The sequence below is a fragment of the Panthera tigris genome, chromosome A2 (assembly GCF_018350195.1).
Source record: "Panthera tigris isolate Pti1 chromosome A2, P.tigris_Pti1_mat1.1, whole genome shotgun sequence".
Taxonomy (NCBI): Eukaryota; Metazoa; Chordata; class Mammalia; order Carnivora; family Felidae; genus Panthera; species Panthera tigris.
Genome location: NC_056661.1, coordinates 141867926 through 141888770, shown reverse-complemented (window position 1 = coordinate 141888770; position 20845 = coordinate 141867926). Strand labels below are relative to the sequence as shown.

General features: G+C 35.5%; 1 protein-coding gene and 1 pseudogene across 1 annotated transcript in view; one reads left to right on the top strand and one right to left on the bottom strand.

The window, feature by feature from the left end:
• Positions 1–20845, top strand: part of GRM8 (glutamate metabotropic receptor 8) — a 755100-nt gene that overhangs the window by 710862 nt on the left and 23393 nt on the right. The window lies entirely within an intron of this gene.
• LOC122236485 lies at positions 16455–19153 on the bottom strand (annotated as a pseudogene).

Below are 20845 nucleotides of genomic sequence, written 5' to 3'. Positions count from 1 at the left end.
TTAAGGAGGGCTTATCTAAGTGCTTGCAAACAATTCCTATGCTACTGTACTATCAGTTTATATTTTGCTGATTTCGTTTGTTTGAAGAGATACCAGTATAAATTATGAACACAAAGGCTTGAGTATTTATGATGTGGTAGATGGATGGGGCTATTAAAGGTACCCTGAAAATCATTAGACTCAAGTGTATGACATTGACATTCTACATGTGATTAATTAGCAGACAGTCTCTGAGAGTGTTTGAAATGATATTTAGATTACACAATACTAAGTACCATGCCTATCTATCTTAGCTAATGTTTAGATTGCTTCTTTAAAAAATTATGACAATTTATGATACTTTACATCAAAAGACTTGTAAATGTATGACAATCACAATTATGTTCCTCTCTTCCTATAGATACTAAACCAGTTGCAAGATTAGTAGAGTTATAAATACATAAGAAAATTATCATCTTCATTACTAGTAAATATGGGTTACAGAATGCAGCTTGGATCTGAGAGCTGAATGCTGGCTTCCTAATATCTTTCCCTTCCCCAGTGGCCAAGTCCGGTTCTGGAGACTCATTATAAGAGAGCAGGCAGGTCTGCAGAGCTGAGATTTCCCCTGCCAGTCATGCTGTAGGAAGTCATTCCTCATGACAGCAGTCACAGAGAGAAGAATGTGCCTCCTACAGCCAACTGATTCCAAAAAGAGAGCCTGAAAGTAGCTGAGCTGTGCATTCTTAGTGCTTTTGCCTAATCTTATCGATCAGATAAATCACTCCATCGTTCAGAGGGAGACGTAGGGGAGGTAACTGGGTTAAAGAGAGATAGATTAGGGAGACCTCCATGTAGAGTTAGTAGTTAAAAATTCGAAGGTGTCCTTTATTATTCTAACTTAGAAAACGAAAAAGCAGCCTGATAGCTGCCTTAGTCAAAAGCAGCACACGAACATTACTAATCATCAGGGAAATGCAAATCAAAACCACAGTGACATATCCTTTTATACCTGTCAGAATGGCTGGTATCAAAAAGACAAGGAATAACAAGTGGTGGTGAGGATGTGGAGAAAAAGAAATTCTCGTGCACTGTTGGTGGGAATCCAAACTGATACAGCCACTGTGGAAAACAGTATGGAGGTTCCTCAAAAAATTAAAAATAGAATTACCATATGACCCAGTAATTTTACTACTGGGTATTTACCCAAAGAAAATGAAAACACTAATTTGAAAAGATTTATGTACCTCCAAACATCCATCATCTAATGAATGGATAAAGAAGATATAATATGATATATAATATAATATAATATAATATAATATAATATAATATAATATATATTTATATATAATGACATATATAAATATATATTATATTATATATATATGAATATGCACAATGGAATGCTACTCAATGATAAAAAAGAATAAAATCTTAGCATTTGCAACAATGGGATGATACTAGAGCATATTATGCTAAGTGAAATAAGTCAGAGAAAGACAAATATCATATGATCTCTCATATGTGGAATTTGAGAAACACAACAGATGAACATAGGGGAAGGGAAGGAAAAATAAGATAAAAACAGAGAAGGAGGCAAACCATAAGAGACTCTTAAATACAGAGAACAAACTGAGGGTTGCTGGAGGGGCCGTGGGTGGGGGAGGGGCTAAATGGGTGATGGGCATTAACGAGGGCACTTGTCGGGATGAGCACTAGGTGTTATATGTAAGTGCTGAAACACTGGGTTCTACTCCTGAAGCTAGGACTACACTATATGTTAACTAACTTGAATTTAAATTTAAAAAAAAAGAAAGAAAACCCACCATATATGCATTTTATTGTGTTTATTGAGGCATTATTTACAATAGCCAAGATATGGAAGCAACTTAAGTGTCTTTATATGCATATAGCTTAATAATATTCCATTGTATATAATATAATGTATATAATACAATGGAATGTTATTAAGCTATATATATATGTATGTATATATATATATAGAGAGAGAGAGAGAGACACTTAAGTTGCTAACTTAAGTAATAACACATTGTATTATATACAATGGAATATTATTAAGCCATAAAAAAGAATAAGCTCTTGCCATTTGCATCTACATGGATGAGTGGACTTAGAGGGTATAATGCTAAGTGAAATAAGTCAGTCAGACAAAGGCAATTACCATATGATTTCACTCATATGTGGAATTTAAGAAACAAAACAAAGAAAAAAGGAGACCAAAAAAGACTTAAATACAGAGAACAAACTGGTGGTTACCAGTGGGAGGTGTGGAGGTGAGGGGTGAAATAGGTAAAGGGGATTAAGAGTACACTTATCTTGATGAGCACTGAGCAATGTATAGAATTATTGAATCATATTGTATATCTGAAACTAATATAACACTGTATGTTAATTATACTTTAATTACAAAAGAAAAATAATAAAAAACAAAACAAATTAAATTTTAAAAGGCAGCACAGCTATAAACCTGTGCTAATGCACACATCTGTTCATTTTCTTCTCACACAGAGGCTGCCATGGGATTTTTTTCAATGGCTCAGACCCACCTTCTGCTAAAATCTGTTCTTCAGAGAAAGATGATCATTGCTCTCTTAGCACATCCCTATTAATTTTGTTGGTACATGCTACTCTTTTCCTTGCCTGGGAGAAACTTCACTCAATGTCTCTGACCCAGTGTCTCCGTAGTCTTATGGTCACTGTTCTCCTCTGCCCCTCTGCTCCTCTGGCCTTGCACCACGTGGCAGACATTCTGTGCTCTATACCTGGACTGCGGCCCCCAGTCTCTCCTGGTGTTAGTCTTACTGGTGGATTTTGTAACATAGCCCCTGGTTTCTTAAAGTCCTATGCTTTTTAACCCCCTTTTTCTTGGGGAGGAGAGTGGATTTTATCATAGAACAATTTTATCAGATGAAAATATTTTATCCACTTTCTAATACAAAGAAAACAAACAAAGAAAAAACCCTCAACGACCTTCTCCAGCAAATCAGTGAACAAACAGAACTTCCCAATACTTCCTTCTTCTCATACAGACCAGTCCTTTTCAGACACACTTTACATTTATGCTAGCAAAAATATCTTTATGGATGTTAAGAAGCATTTCAGGCAGTGTTCAAATGGATTTATCATTAAAATCACTCATTTGTAATTTCTGATTGCTAATATTTTGGCTCAACAGATACTCAGAATTCTAGTTTGTATGTCAGCTTTGCCAAGGAAAAGAGGTCCACCTGACAGAATTCTCAATTTTGAGATTTATGTATAAGGAATACCTATCTGTAAGTCTGTCTATATCTTGATCTATAAAATCAATGATTGGCCTATCATAAAACTTCCTAGGTTCAATATTGGTTAAGTCTAATGTTTAAGAAAATAATTTTATTTGGTTAAATATTGCCATGTAGTTGCTAAGACCCAATCATGTTAATAAAGAACTGGCATGGGATGAAGTAGCAAGAGCAAAGCTTCAGGAGCAGGAAACCTGGGGTGGAGGCTGGCTGGTAAGATTCGTTGTGTGACGCTTGCTTTGTGTAAGTCAGCTCTCCCCTTTATAGCTCAAATTTCACCAGGTATAACATGTGAATAATAAGACCTGACTTGTTGGTTGTGTTAGGATTAAACTAAAAGAAGATAATGAATGTAAAGTTTATAGTATTGTTCCTGGCACAAAAAAAGTGCTTTATAAATGTTAATTTGCAATTATTGTATTTTTAAGGCTTGTGGAGATCTGGCATAATTAATACGATGCAATGAAAGAAATGCCAGTTTGTTTTGTTATTCTTCTCTAAAGCCAACTTATTTGTTTATTTTTTTTAAAAAATCTTTTTTTTTTTTTTTTTTTTTTTTTTGGTGAGAGCTCAAGTGGGAGAGGGGCAGAGGGAGGGGGATAGAGGATTCAAAGCTTGCTCTGCGTTGGCAGCAGCCGGCCCAATGTGGGGCTTGACCTCCTGAACCTTGAGATCACGACCTGAGCTAAAGTCACTCAACCAACCGAGCCACTCAGGTGCCCCCAACTTCTCTATTTACACATCAATTCAAAGAGACAAACAAACGAGGAAGTGGGTCTTGTGGAAACATATATAATCTGGACACATGATTAAAATGTTCTGAAATTTACTGAAGGCTAGACTAGAAACAGAATCTTTTCGTATCAACTGATTTATTATCTTCTTATATTTCTGAAGTTATTACCAATCATTATTTTATTCTATCAATGGTCCTTCTGATTGTTAACCTTATTCTACAAATAAGACATTTGTAGCTAAGGATACATAAAATAAGTTGACCAAATGTTTATGGACTCCGTAGGAAAGGAATAATAATAAGCATTCACATGCTTTTCATTTCCAGTTGACCGTTGTTTGTATGATGCCCCATTACTTCTAACAGTATGAAACTTCGTAAAAGTTACTAAGTTCTGTACATTTACATTTACATACTTATGAAATGCAAGCTCTCTAAATTTGTGAGTCATCCCTTTCCTAAACTGAAGCTTCTTGAAAAACCATATAAAGTATTTATGATAATTTAAATGACAAACAACAATATGCATTCCATTGTACTTGCCTGTAAAACGAAGATAATAGAAACACACTATTTTAAGACTTGTTTCTTTTTGAACATTTATAATAGTGCTGAATTAGGTTTTCGTAAAATAAAACAAGAAGATGGGCTACATTGAGAAAATTGTCTATGGTCTATGGAGAGGGAAATTATGTTTCTGTGAAATGGTATGTAATTTTATGAAACCCATAAAATGATGCTAGTACTTATAGAGCAATGCTTACTTTTGGACCCTCAAAGTGAACTAATCTGGTTAGAAACTTCCAACCTCAGACCTCACAATGGATAGGATGCACATAGATTTAAAAAACTTCCTTAATCATTTGAACTATTATTCCCAAGGGTATTGTATATAGGAGTTCTTCAATTTCTGTTTGTGACTATTGACAAAATTGGTGTCGTATAGAAGAAATAGTATAACTTTGGAGTTGAATGGTCCAAAGATACCCACATCCAAGTCTGTTATACATTAGCTATGTGGCTTTGGGCATATTAATCTGTCTAAAACATCATTTCCTCATCTTTAAGATGAGGACTCTACCAGCATTATTTCAAGATTTGATGTCATCTGTGTGAAGATTCTGGAATGTAGTGCATGTTTCATAAAAGCTGGTGATTGTTTGAGTGTGGGTTTCCCTGAAAGCAAAACCTGAGACAAAGACTTGAGTGCAGGCAGTTTATTTGAGAAGAAATACCAGGGAGTGTAGGAATGAGGGAACATGGTGATTGAGACAGGCAAGGGAGCAGAGTAGAGTGTGTGTAGAGTCCATGACGACCCATTCCCACCAAGACCTCTGAAAATGCAAACTACCTCTCCTGCTTATCCATTTGCATAAAAGGAAGGTCAGAGCACTTGTCTACTGGCATAGTTCATATTCCCTAAAGATATTTTTTTCCCAACTTCATTTTAAGAACTCACAGGCTTATACTTTTTTTGGTCCAAGTGTTTGTTTATGACCACAAAAACTCTAAGTCTTGACTTTCCACTGTTTAGTCTTCAGGATTTTGTGTACAAGATGGAACACTTTATTCAACAGGCTACTGCTGTCATCTTCAAGAGGACAGTAGTCAGAATGGGGGAAAGTGCTCTTAGTAGGGACCTGGATGAAGTGAAGGGGTGGTCACATTAGAGAACCTGCGTATGGTAAGAAAGAAGACACAGAATGCTTTTAGGGAGAGCTGGGGGTTGCAGAGGATGAGGGTAAACCTTTAAAGGAGAAAAGATAAATCTGATGATTTTTATGATATCTTTGTGTGTGGTGCTCTGTATAAATCTGTATCATCTCTTCAGAGCCTTGTCATTCCTGAAGGCTTTCAAAGTAAAGGCTCTCTGCTTTATATGGTTTATGTGTGAGCTGTGTACATATGTAGTTCTTAACCAATATTCAAGTCGTCTTCTAAGTGGAGTGTTGTGTACCTCAGCTGTTTTTGGACTGAACACTCAAAGATATCTCACTGATGTGTCAAGTCCTCCTATAGGAGGATGTGTGTCTAGTCATCTTATACCTGATACTAATTTGCAATTAATGTGCAAGTCTCAGGGTAATAGTTAACACCAAAAGATTGCATTTGAATGCTACTCTACTTATAAGAAAAAAAATTTCATAAAATTTCTCATTTAAATATCACAGTAAAGGGGGGCATTTTGCTGTTAAAGATACTGGGACCCAAGTTTTGTGGCTGCTCTAAGTCCATATGGTTTCCTTAGTCCATTATGTGTGGACTCTTAAAGGTAGATTTTCTATCTCCCAACGCAGTTTTCTTTCCACTATACATTGCTACGTTATCATAATATTTGTATGCCATGTCCTCTACATTGCTTTATAGATTGATATTCCATATCAGCTAAATGCATCTCTGATATTCCTTGATTACCCAAAGAACATATTTCAAAAATAACTCATATTAAATTTTTTTGCATAAAGACACTTACATACATAGTGTACATACTATGTACAATACATATATGTATTTGCGATCTACCCTAAAAATATTGACTTATAAAATTCAAAATATTATTAATATCTTTATTTATTATATGCTCAACTCTGGGCCGAGTACTATAGTGAAGTAGGAGGAGTAAAAAAGTGTCTAGACCTAGATCTAGACCTATAGGTCTACAAAGGGATTTATTATAGGAATTGCCTAACCCAATTATGGAGACTGAGAAGTCCCATGATCTTCCATCTACAAGCTGGAGAACCAGGAAGGTCAGTTCCAATCCAAAGAACCAGGGGGGCCAGTGGTATAAGACTGAATCCAAAAGCCCAAGAACTGGGGGGGCTGGGGGCACAGGGTGGTATAAATCCTGGTCTGAATTCTTAGGCCTAAGAACCAGGAGCATTGATGTCCAAGGGCAAGAGAAGATAGATATCCCGGCTTGAGCAAAGACATAAAATTTGTAGTTCTTCTGCCCTTTTATTCTATTCAGGCCCTAAATATATTGGCTGATGCCCACCCATATTGGTTAGGGGCATCTTCTTTACATGGTCTACTGATTCAAATGACAATCTCTCCCAGATGCACACTCACAGACATACCCCAAAATAACGTTTATCTGGTCATCCCTTAGCCTGTCAAGTGGACACATAAAATTGACCCCAGCATACAATTATTTGTCTAATCCAATAATACAGAAATACATTCAGAAATGTGGAATGGAAATGAATTAGACTCGATGTTGAAAGATGGAAAGGTTTACATATAATGAAGACAGGGAAAGGACATGGAATTAAGAAGTGAGAAAAAAGGTGGTTTTTCAAAGCGATAAAATTAGTTTAATTCAGTGGTAGGATGGAACCAGATTCATACATGAAGCTTTGGCAGAACATTTTTCCAAGTGTGACCTGAGGATACCTGGGGTCCCCCCAAATATTTTACATATCTGTGAAGTAAAAACTATTTTTATAATAATACAAAAATATCTTCTTTTTCACCGGGTTGACCTTTGCACTATTGATGCAAAAGCACTTGTGGGTAAAAGTGCTCATTCCTTAACATGAATCAAGATGCTGACACCAAAACTGTGCTATTAGTCATTATATTCTTCACTTATATTTGGGGTGGGGGGAAGCAATCTCAGTTGATTGCTATTGATGAAGTAGTCAGAATTCCTAATTTCATTAAATCTCGACTTACCAGGTTTCTACATGACGAAAAACGAAGCACTCCTAAACTTCCAAAGTTAGATGGTTGTCTCAAGGAAAAACTCTTATGAGATTGAGTTGCAAGCTGAACTAGCTGCTTTTTTTCATGGAATGCCATTTTTACTTGGAAAAATGGCTGACAGATAAATTATGGTTATTCAAACTTGGGTATATGGCAGATATTTCCTCAAAAACGAATGGAGTAAGCTTGTTACTTGAAACGACTGATGTTATTTGTTGCCAATAATAACATTTGAGGTTTCAAGCAAAAAGTAGAATTTTGGAAAACATGTACTATCACCGTGAGCTTGATAGCTTTTCAATTCATAAGGAATTTTCTGACGAGATAAATGGTGTTGTTAACAAATGTAATTTTTAAATAATGTATAATGAAATGTGTCAAAATGAAAGACTAATATAGCTTGGTGAGCAAAGTTTTACCCAGTAATAAATACACGATGTTACAAAATCATACAGGGATGAAAGATCCATTCAAAATGCAAAAGAGATGAATGGATTTTAATGTAATAGTATATGGAAAGTTTATTGACATTGTTTCAGATTCTGTGTTACAACTAACCTTTAAGAAACTACTATGGTTGAGTAATAGGGTAATATCAAAGAAGAATATCGATAATTATCTGTAAAGGTTATTAAAATACTCCTCCATTTTCCAACTGTATTATCTATGTGAGACTGAGTTTTCTTTATATACTTTAACCAAAACAACATAGAACCATAGACAGCATATAGTAGAAAATAGAATCCAGTTGTCTTCTATTAATCTGGGAATTAATGCTATTTGCAAAAATGGAAAACAAAAGAAAACAAAAGCCACTGCTCAATGTTCTTAAGTAATATACAAACAAATTTACTTGTGTATTTATTTATGATATTTTGAATAAATACTTTTCAAAAAATATGTTTACTTTTGAAACATATAATGGGCTAAACATTTTTTTTAATTTCATAAATACATATTCTTTTACATTTCTCTTTTAATTTCAAATACTGTAAATATTGACAGCTAGAACCCACATAAACAAAAGCACTTAGGTACCCTCAATAATTTGTAAGATTTTAAAATCTTGAATCCAAAAAGGTTGAGAATTGCTACTTGGGCAGAAAGGTAACCATGAAAGATTTTTGAAACTTCAGTTTTGTCTTACTTACACCCAGCCTTTATACTACAGTAGGGAGCTGTGGTTTTAATTCCTTTTTAAGTTTCCTTAAAGACCAAGCTCTTTAACATTCGTTTCATATAAAAGCCCCAATGAAAATGCCTTAGCTTTCTTCCCCAGACACCACTAACCATTTTGTGTATTACAATTACTTATGGAGATGAAGGGCAAACTCTGCTATGCTATTTCACACCCTCGTGCCTTTGCTCCCGTTCTTCCCCTTGACTGGAAAACTCTTCATACCCCCCCCCCCCACCCTTCCTATCTTTAACTTGTCTATCAAGATCTATTTTGGGCACATCTCCTTCAGGAAACTGTAACTGAACTCACAATCAGGGTTCCGTGCTATTTCTTTGTGCTTCTATATCTCAATTTTAGCATTTAACATATTACTGTGGCATTTTTGCTTCTGTATCTGTTTTCTCTTGTGATTAATAAACTTCTTGAGGACACAGGCCTGGTGACTAATACATCGCTGTCACTTAAAAATGCTTGCTTGCTTTAAATTTTCTTGCTTAATAATGCTTAATAAATGATAATAAATTATTGCTTTAAAATGATATAATAAAATGCTAATTAGGAGAGTTAATCGTGTAACAGCCTTCAAAATGATTTTAAGTCAAGAGGATCAACAATATGACTTAAGAACAATTCTGATGAACAAAGTGCATAACTCAAACTTTCTTTTTCTCCTCATTGACACGCAGATTAAGTAACTTAGTTTTGTAAAAAAAAAAAAATCTTTAACAATAAACTCATGCAAACACAACTTTACTCAGCTTTCCAAAGAAGGAGGCAAATATTTAATATCTTTAATAACATATTTATTTTACAAAGGCTAACTCTGGCATTTTAAGGTCATTGTTGCAAATTTGATTTCATGAAAATCTGTGCAAGAGTTTTTAAGGGAATAACAATCATATTGACTTGTTATAGGGATCATGACTGTTTCAACCACTATGCTAATATTAAGTTAACGAATAAGCTAAATTTAATTTCTTATTTGAATTAAATGTGATCTTTAAATAGTAGTTACATTTTACAATGAGCACTTTCTAAGTGCTCACCAACCTACAAAGAGGCAACTTTACTTTTATCTGGACACAGAAAGGGCATTTGACTGCAGGACTGATAGATAAGTGCTTATCATTCATATTTCTACACATTAATGCCATTGGACTGCATGCAAGGAGCGACAGGTACTTGTTTAATCGCTTTTCCAGGTGTCTTTCTATTTAAGCTATTACCTTCGTCATCATGAGTGCCTATTAGCATACTGCCTGGGTTGAGTTTCCTCAGCTTTTTTGCCCAGGGCTGCCCTGCTGTGGCTCCATCATTGGGGTAACCAGCTGTTACTTATTTAAAGCTTCCATCACTTTGTATGACAGAAGAACTTAATTATGCCCTGCTTTGGAGATGTTAAATGAAATTATCTTCAAAACAAGTGCACTTCATTTAATATTTTTCTCCATCAAGTACTTGAACTGTGACATTTACGTCATAAGCACTAGGTAAGCAGACACTTTATAAATTGAGGCCTTCGGATAGAGTAATTATCGTTGAGGCAGAGCACGGCTCTAAAGTACCCGAGATAAAAATTGTGGTGGCTGATGCTCAGGTCTGTATAAAAGGGCTTGGGGAAAATGAAAATGTGATAAACAGATAATGAGCTGCAGTTATCTACGCTGTGGACCAAATGTTTTTCAGATATGGGGTGGGGTCGCCCTTGCGGTTGTTGTAGTCCCTTTGGTGGATCAGAAAATCTGTTGAGGATGAAGATGGAGGGTCAGCTAACGGTTAATAATATATGCAATGTTCGAATGGCTCCTTTGAAAAGTCTGTTTAGTTGGAGGACTACATTTCACTTGGGAAGGTGGAGAATGGAATATTCCAAATTGTCTTAGGAGAGCGACTGACACTGATTAAATGTGTTTGACGTTGCTGAGAGGGAAGGACTGAGCAACGGTCATTTGGATTTGCCAACACGGAGGTGAAGTTAAGTGCAGTTTTCATAGAGCCTGACTGGAATGGGTTCAACAGACACTGGGAGAAAGGCAAGTGGATTCAGCAAACAGAGATAACAATTTCACTGAATTTTACAGCAAAATGATGAAAATGAAGATTTTTCATGGTTGGGAATTAGAAAGGGAAATCATCAGAAGTGCTGTCCCTTAGGTAAAAGAGATGGACTCTTGCTCACAAATGGCGAGTTGGCCTTAGATCGTGATAACAGAAAAGACAGAAATAATTGTTACGGAAGCCAGTAGATTCAAATGTGGTTCAGAAGTATGTGGAAGTTCTCTGTCTTTTCTGTTTTCTCAGTGAAATAACAACCAGTTATCAGATAAAGGTGAGAAGAGTGGGTGTTGCATTTTGAGGAAGGAGATGTAAATTAGCCATGTTCTTGAGAAGTGGGGCAGTGATTTCACGAGAATCTAATAGCATTGAAGGAGGCCTAGTTGAGGCCTACCATCAATAATTTAAAATGAGGCCAATTTACAACAAGCTCACTTTTAGCTTTCCAGTGGGTGCAGGCATAAAAGCCGCAGTGAGTTATATTTAAACAGGCTTGGGATTCAGTTTTCTGGAATGAGCAATGACACGAGAGAGGAATAAGGGAGTGGAGGATGTTTGCCAAGCAATGTTTTTAATGGCAGCCAATGAAATCCAAGACATAAGGAAGGACTAGAGGAATGGGAGAGGGCTTAAATACTGGTGTATTGTTGGAAAAAGTCAGGTTGAAGAATGATTAGCACTGGTACATACAGAAGGAAGACGCTTGAAAGAGTAGGACGGTGGTCAGAGCTTAGAATGCTGTAAGCTGGGACTTTGGCAAACGTGCAGTTATTATGAAGGCAAATGGGATGAAGAGCACAATTATTGCAAGCAAGGGATGCAAGAAACTGAAGAGGCCATGGAATTGGACCAATGTAGATTTAGATACCGGTATCAACAATAGTGGGAGAGAGAGAAATAATTAGTCTGATAAATCTTCAATATTACATAAATGGTACTTTGTCTCCTTTCTTGTTATTCAGCATTTTTATTTTGTTTGTAGCAGTTGTGTCTGATTTTAGGCATGTGACATGGGCAGATATTGAAATTTTATGGTCAATACCACATATCCAAAATGTCCTACAGCACTTTATGGTCTTTATGGTTTATGAGACGATTTCACATGCATTATCTCATTTTATTTTCATAGTTATCTAGTGAGACAATTAGAGATGGTATTGTTGTAACAGTTTTATAGATGAGGAAATTGAAGTTTGATGATATTAAATCATTTGCCAAAGTTGGTATGGCTAGGAAATGACAGACTTTCCGTGGGAATACATTCCACATTGATATGTTTTGAGAGTGTTAAAAGGGAAGAAATTTATTAAGTATCAAAACCAAATAGATTTATCTCATCCTTTGATGGTTTTATAAAAGCCTGGCCTTTGCATGAACATTTTTATGCAATGAGAATTTATGCTAAGAAAATGTATTATTTTAAATTCTAAGACACATTTTAGTTTGGTGATAAAATATACTTTGATTTTTTTTCTGTCCTTTCCTTAAACACTGACTGTTTTTATTTTTTAAGAACTTATAGTATTCTTAAGATGCCTTGGTTATTATAAGGCAATATGTTATTAAGAATGTACATATTACTTAACAGGTGCTACACTAACCATTCTTATGAATAAAGATATAAAAGTAAGTAAAATACTGGAAGCAGCAATTCAACAGAACATTAAAACACTTACAAATGGAGACGATAATAAATATACCAGGGTATCTAGTTAACTGGTCAAATCATAAAAGCCTTAAGATCCTATCAGTGGACCATGTAAAACAAAAACAAAACAAAACAAACAAAAAGACAACCCATGAAACTTTCAATACCTGTTATTTTTTAAAAGACAAAAATATCTTTGAGAAAAATAATAATAGAGAGATGTTCCCATTTTATAATGAAGTGTATGCATCTTAAAAATTTAGCATCATCATTAATGATGAGATTCCAGAGGGATTCTTGACAAAATCAGCAACAAAAGAAGGATGTTTATTTGCATCAGTTTTATTTAGAATTTGTCCAGAAATTTAGGCTAGTGCAATTAGACATTAAACAGAATTAAGAGTCCCAGTTCTTGACAAGGAAGAGGGAAAAGTATCTTTCTTTCCACCTACCATATCCCTAGGATATCAAAAGACATCAAATAAATGCTTCTTACATTAATAAGAAATTTTAGGGCACAATACAATGACCACATACATTATAAATAGCAAACAAAAAATCAACATCTTTCTTCTATCCTACCAGTTAGAAAATGTAATGGGTAAAAAAAATACCCCATTAATAATGGAATCATTAAATTCCAAGAATAATTCTAATAAGAAAATATAATAAAATCTAACTTCTTTTTTTTTTAATTTTTTTTAACGTTTATTTCTTTTTGAGACAGAGAGAGACAGAGCATGAACAGGGGAGGGGCAGAGAGAGAGGGAGACACAGAATCTGAAACGGGCTCCAGGATCTGAGCTGTCAGCACAGAGCCCGACGCGGGGCTCGAACTCACGGACCGTGAGATCATGACCTGAGCCGAAGTCGGATGCTTAACCAACTGAGCCACCCAGGCGCCCCAATAAAATCTAACTTCTAATAAAAATATAATATAGGATAATAATTCTAACAAGAAAATTACAGGATTCCGTTCAAAGAATGAAAACAAGATTTGAATAAAGTATGCATTCTGTAGACAGGAAGACTGAAACAATGTAAAAAGCCAATTCTTAAAGTAACCAAAATTCATTAAAATTAATATCCTATAACTTAAAAATCACTGTTATCAAATTAGGAATAGAAAAAAAAACTTTCTTAGGGACACCTGGGTGGCTTAGTCAATTAAGCGCCCAACTTTGGCTCGGATCATGATCTTAGGGTTCAAGAGTTCAAGCCCCACCATCAGGCTTTGTGCTGACAGCTCAGAGCCTGGAGCCTGCTTCAGATTCTGTGTCTCCCTCTCTCTCTGCTCCTCCCCTACTCACGCTGTCTCTTTCTCTCTCAAAAATAAATAAAAATTAAAAAAAAAAGAAATAAAAGAAAAAAACTCTCTTAATTTGATAGCGAATAGTTAAATAAAATGCAGCGAAAATCCTACTTAATGGTACATTATTGAAAATTTTCTCCCTGAATTCAGGGGGAAAAACAAAGATACCCATTATCACTGTTACTCAGTGTCATGATCGTATTCTTACCCAGTGTAACATACCAAGACAGACAAATAAAAGGCATAAAGTTTAAAAAGGAAAAAACTCTCATTATTTACAAATGACATGAATTGTGAATATAGATATTCTAAAGGACCCTACGGCTAAGCTGTTAGAATTAATAAGTAAACGTAACAAGGTCACTGGATATAAGCCAATATATATAATTAATTGTATTTCTATATAGAAAATGAACACATAAAAATGAAATTTTATAAAGAATTTCTAATAACATAAATACCAAATACCTAGAAATAAATCTGACAAAATAAGCACATGATCTCTATACTGAAACTACTAAATAATATGGAAATATATTAACAAGAGGACCTAAATGAATGGAAGTATATAAAACATTCCCAGATGGGAAGACTTAATTTGCAAAGATATCAAATATGCAAATTGATCTATATACTAATGCAATCCCAATCAAAATTCTAGTAGGTGTGTGTGCATGTATGTGTGTGTGTATGAAAATTGAATTGGAATTGTAAAGGACAAAGGGTATCCAAGGAGATTTATCATCTATTAATCTGTCACCATCTATCTATCCATTTACCTGTCTATCCATCATCTATTATCTATCTATCTAGTCTTAGAAGTTGGTTCTGCTTCTCTGGTTGAATCCTGACCGATATGATCTATAAATGTTTTTGTTTAAATAAATCCATTTCTAGTAGTAATTCTAAAGAAATATTATAATCAAAGTAAAAATACCTGAGCAAAAGATATCCATAAAGATGTGGTGGAAGTAGAAAATATGTAGTAAATGGGAGATAAATGAGGGACTAAAAGTTCAGGCTTTGAAATACAGATAAGGAGTGATGAGGAAAGTAATTTTAGATAATATAGCCCCAAATAGAAACAAAAATCTAAATATATAACACCAGGATATTAATTTAATTTGTTGTCAACAGGATTGAAATTATGCAGCTATTAAAATTTGATTAAGAAACATGGAAATTATCTAAGAAGTGCTTTTGAATGTTGCCAAATACTGAATATTTGCAGTATTCTAATTATGTCAAATGTATGTTCATTTAAATATAATATGAAAACATAATTTACCACATAAAATGTAACAACTGAAAGTTTTTGTTACAAATGAGTTAACTTTCTAAAAGGGAAATTAGCCTCATGCAAAGATCACAATTTCCTAAGGTAAAAGAAAATATACGGTAACAAATTGTACGTCTTTTGACACACCAAAATTCACCAAAAACTGCATATTGTAGAACTCTGAGTTATCAATGGACTGAATGCATATAATGTATAGTTCTTTTGAAGTAAGATAAAGTTTATAAAGAATTTCTTATTGGCCTTGTGTAAATACATTGATAAATACAAACTAGTGTTCAAAAGGGTTGCAAAATCAACAGTAAATAAATAGTCTGTAAGCATATATTTGCAAAGAGCTACTCAATTATTATGTTCCTAAATAAAAAAAAACCTGATAGCTTTAAATTTTTATTTTCTAATTCATTAAGATAATCCCTACTTCAAAGACAGGAGTAATTCTCTATGAGGGCAATTAACTTTACTCATTGTCATGTTCGAAGAGTCATGCAAACCCCACTGCAATCATATTTCTATAAATTTGTCTGGTCAACAAGGGATATGGCTTACTCGTTCACTTCATCCACTTCCTCAGTGGCAAGAGGGAGCTACTGAAAGCTGGTCTCATTTATATCCTTTCATTAGTTATTCTCTTTGTTGTTTTTAATAAAACACACACATATACATTCACGTACCTGCAAAATGAAGGGCATATCTCCTTTGTTTAGTTTCTCCTTTGTTTAGTTTGTAAAAGCAATTTATACACAGTGTAGAAAATTTTAAAAATTTAGACCAAAAAACCAGAAAGAAAGAAATACTACCCATGACTCTATTGCTCATGAACAGTGAGGGCTAATGTTTTGGTTTCTTTGTAACTTTGGTCTTAGAGGTAAATGTCTTGAGATGGTAGCATAGATTCAGATCTGTCTCGACATATGTTATTCTTTAGATTATTGTTTCCCATGGCTGTGCCATTATTTATGTATTCTATTTTTGGTCATTGGGTTATGCCACTTAAAAAAATTTTAATAATAATTACTAATTATCATCTTCGTAAATAAGTCTTTGTTCACATATATGATTTTGTTTATTTTATTTTGTTTTTTCTTATTGATACAGTATTTATTTGTCTTCCCTCTGTCAAACCCTGAGCCAGCCACGTTCCCCAGACTGCCTGGGGAGATATAGGAAAAGGAGCAAACAGGGCAGAGGAGACACTGGAAAAAGACCTATGGGAAGTAGAGAAGCTCTGTCACATGGAGAAGAGGATGAGAAAGGCCACCACCATGCAAAAGAGTCCCATGGCCTCCGGGAGGGCAAAGCCCAGAATGGTGTAGGAGAAGAGCTGTTCAGGGAGGGGCTCCTGGCATAACCAATGATGAGGCTCCCAAACGCAGTCCCAGTTCCAGCCCTGGAGCCAGCCACCCCCACCGTGGCAGTCCCAGCCCCAATGCACTTGGCTGCTGTTTCCTGTCCCTTGAAATGGCGCTGGTTCAGAAGCTGCGGCTGGGAATACGTGAGGTCGGGGGGTGTGGGACTGCCAAGCTGCCAAGGCTCCATCTGTCAGTGTCTCCAGTGGTTTTAGCGACACTGCAGACAGTGACTGGCTCAGCAGCTGAGAGGTGCTCCTGACCAAGAAGGGGCAGACTAACTTTGCACTAAGGGACTTTGGCAGAAGAGTTGCTCCCAGTGCAGAGAAGACAGAGGGGCAGGAAGAGCAAAGGTGATTTTATTTTAAGCAGAATGTATTCCTAATGAGAAATTACTGTCTTGGAAACAACAGAGAATCAAGTTAATATTTTTCATTTTTTTCCTGCTATTTTAAGTATTGATAGTAATAACTTTTCTTAGCAAGGAATGGATAGGTTTACCCTAGTTGATTATCAATTTTCTTTTATGTTTTCCCCTTGAATACAGTGGGTTTTGGTTTTGTTTTTTAGAATTTATGAAACTTTGCTCCTTTTCCTTTCTTAGAGCTATAGAATCACTGATCTGGTCAAAGGGATCCCAGCCGTGGCACTCACTAGCCCTGTGACCTTGGGCAAGTGTCCTAATACTCTGCACCTCATTTCTTCATCTGCGAAGTGTGGATAAGCATTGTACCTCCTTCAGAGAGCTGTGAGAATTCCTATAAAGCGAAAATGCATGAGAAGTGCTTATAAAGAGCCTGGCACATAATAAACACTATTGTAAATATTTATTATTATCCTAGGTTTGGGGGAGCTCTCCTCCCTACTAGTACTCTCTTTGGTTTTGTTCCAGTTAGTAAGGCTCGCTTTCTCCACCCTGACTAGGGTTTTCTGAGTTCCCCACTGAATCATGATTTCCGCAGGATGACCTGATCTTTACCTCTAATTACCTCTTTGGCTTGGTTGTATTGTTTCAGTCTTACTGCCCCTGATCAACCCTTTGTGAAAGCCAGATGTTCCTAAATTCCTTATATTTAACAGAAAAGCTGAAGGCAGGAATACTTGAGGGAATATATTGGTACTGAATAACATTAACAGCCAACCATTGTATTTGATTTCAGTACTTTCAGAATGCTTTTTTATATGGTATACATAATCAACCCTGTTAGCTTATCAGGTCAGGAATAATTTTTCCTGTTTTACATACGAAAAAAAGACTCATAGAAGTTAATTTATTGGCTCGGAGTTATCATAACCGGGGGTGGCAAAGTCACGCATTTTAACTTTGGCTTTCTGACTCTCTTCATAGGATGGCCTTTCAACTGCACCAAATTGAGTCTCCAGAATATATTAGTTAGGCTTTGCTAGTGAATGCTGCTGTAATAAACAACTCAAAAAAAAAAAAAAAGCAACAGTGGTTTATTTGTCAGCTGCATTGCTTGTCAGGGATTTATAGTTGCACTGCTGAAGGACAGCCTCCATCTGGAATATAGATTCTCTTGGCAGAGAGAACAGCAGGAACCAACCACTCGATGCTTAAAGCTTCCTCTGCTCAGGCATGATGTACATTGTATCTGTTCACAACTTATTGTTGAAAACCTATCACATGATGAGCCTTGATAAAGATGAGATGGAGAAAGAAATCCTTCCCTGAGGAGTGGTTCAAAAATATGACAATAAGCAAAGATGTGTAATCATTATGGGGAAGAGTGGAGTAAATAGTTAAGGGCAATAATATCTAAAAGAAAATCATGAATTAAAAAGGACACAGAGGGAAGTCTATGCAATAGAAACAAAGTATAAATGTTAAAAAAAGAAGTAAGTTATAAAACTTGGACAAAGTTTACTGTGTGAGAGAAGATTTCTCCATAATTCTGTAGCTTTTTTTTTTTTTAATTTTCAGAGATTGGCAATAGTTGTTTCCAGTGACAAGAAAGTTGGTTAGAGGCAGTGTCAGATGTGGACTAACTGAGGGAAAGAGGTCAAAAGAGAGAGCTGTACATCAGGCACAGGTGCTAAGTTGCTGACTTTGGAATTTTAGACGATTAATTTGACGGTCCAACTTCCTTTTGGAAGTGCTGAGTTATATAGGTTTACTTTCCTATAAACTCCCTCAGGTACTGAAACCTATATAAAGTGCCTGAAATGATTCTTCCTTGAAAATTTAATAGAAAACCTAGCTTGGTTCATTCTTTCCCTAACCAAAGAGCAAGGTCACTGACCCTAGGAATAAATTTCATGGCTTGGGATTATATTGATAGACTAGACACTTTGTTAGAACATGGTAATGATGTTCTCAAGGTCGATCATTACAATCCATCTGAGGATATTGTTAATTCATTTTTCTGACACAGCCATAGACAGTATCCTTCACTCAGCTCAGCCATCACACATTAGCCAGAGGGGCTGACTGACCATTTGGTCAGTACAAATCCACCACCTGCAGAGAAATAACGCAGAGTGATGCTCTGAGTACCCACTGTATTTCCCACTCACATAACAACATGAAGCTGTTTCTGGCTTTCTGGCTGCTCTCCTCCATGTGGTCATTCAGGAATCCCTATTTATTCAGTTTTACAGTCTTACCGTCCTCCAGTACCTCCTTAGCATACACAGCAAAAAGGCAAAAGGGGAAAGGGCTGCGGAGAAAGTACCCATACCTCTTGGTTTCTCATAGTACATTCTATAAAAACACTTTTATGACATTTGTCCTTTATTTTCACATGATATTGGTTGAAAACTAGTTAAAAGGTCACACTGTTTCTAGCCAGAGTTGCCCCCGCCTGATCAGGAACTTCCCAGAAACAATTCCATAAACTAGAAGGAGGAGCACACATTTTGATACCTATGTTACCCCCATTATCCCAATTTAAACTGTGTTTTTTCCCTCAAAATGTTTTCCTTGTTAAGCTACCATATTTATAACTTTGCACTTAAAGCTTCTTGGTAAGAGTAATAAAAGAAAAAAAAAGGTACAGGACTGTTTTTTCCATAACATTAAAAGAGAGAGTACTGAGAGCCGTTTCCTCCATGGCAATTAAAGGTTTCACTCGGGTGTAGTTATTCCGAAGTCTGAAGCATCAATAGTTTGAACATATTTGGAAATCAGTCTATCAGATTTACCAATGGGATAATTTGTCCACATAATTCTCCATGCCTGCTCTTAGGAACACAGTTTTAATAATAGCTTCCAGATGGTCCTCCAACTTAAAAATAGTTTGTTTCAAAATTCTGTTTATAGTTGACTTGTGGTCTTTGAGATATTATTTTATACACACAATGGTACATATGACAGTTGTCTTTATGCCATCCATAAAAGTTTATTTAATCTATCATCTAATAGGACCTTGGCAATGAAAACTATAGCAAATATTGTTGTTGGTAATTAACATAAAAACCTACACATGTAAAGTCATTTTCTGAATATAAAATATTTAATTAAAAATGTTGACGCTATAATGTAGAAAACAGCTATTATAACTATGCATACTTTATTTGATATTAGCTCGGTTTACTTTTTTTATTATTTAGAAAAATACAAGTTGCAGTACTTTATTATTTAGGATAATCCAGGTATTTTCACACTTGGAAAAGTCCACATTCTATCATGGTGACGTATGATCAAAGTTAACAGCCTTGATTTTAAAACACTTGGAGCCAGTCATAATCAGTTTTATCGCAAAAGATCCCTGAACACATTTACATTAATCCTGGTACCTTAACAGGCTGTCTGGCAAGCCATTTCCTTACAGAAACATGCATTATGAGAAATGAGAAATGCTCATCCCTTCTGGATATTAGCTACTTGTCATACCTGGGCAACAGTGCTCACATCACTGAAGCCTGTGAACACAACTCTATATTTATTCTAAGTGAAAAATAGAGTGACTTAAAGAAAAATACAGGCTAATGTAAATAATCTCTCACCCAAAACCAATATATTAAGCCACAAGTGTTTTTTAAACTTTTATTCCAAGAAACTAAAAAGACTATTTAAGATTCTGGCTGTGATCATGAGTATGAGTGGCTAAGATGGATGGAGTAAAGGACAACATCATTGCAAAGGAGGAAGATGAGGAAAATAATCTAAGTAATATACCGAGGGATGGAACAGACATGTACATGGATGTGGAATTTATCCAAAATAACCGCATTGCTTGTAAGAGTAAGAGGATGAATGAATCAATGAAAGAGGGCAAATGATGGCAAGTATAGAAACAAGAAGAGAGAGGGT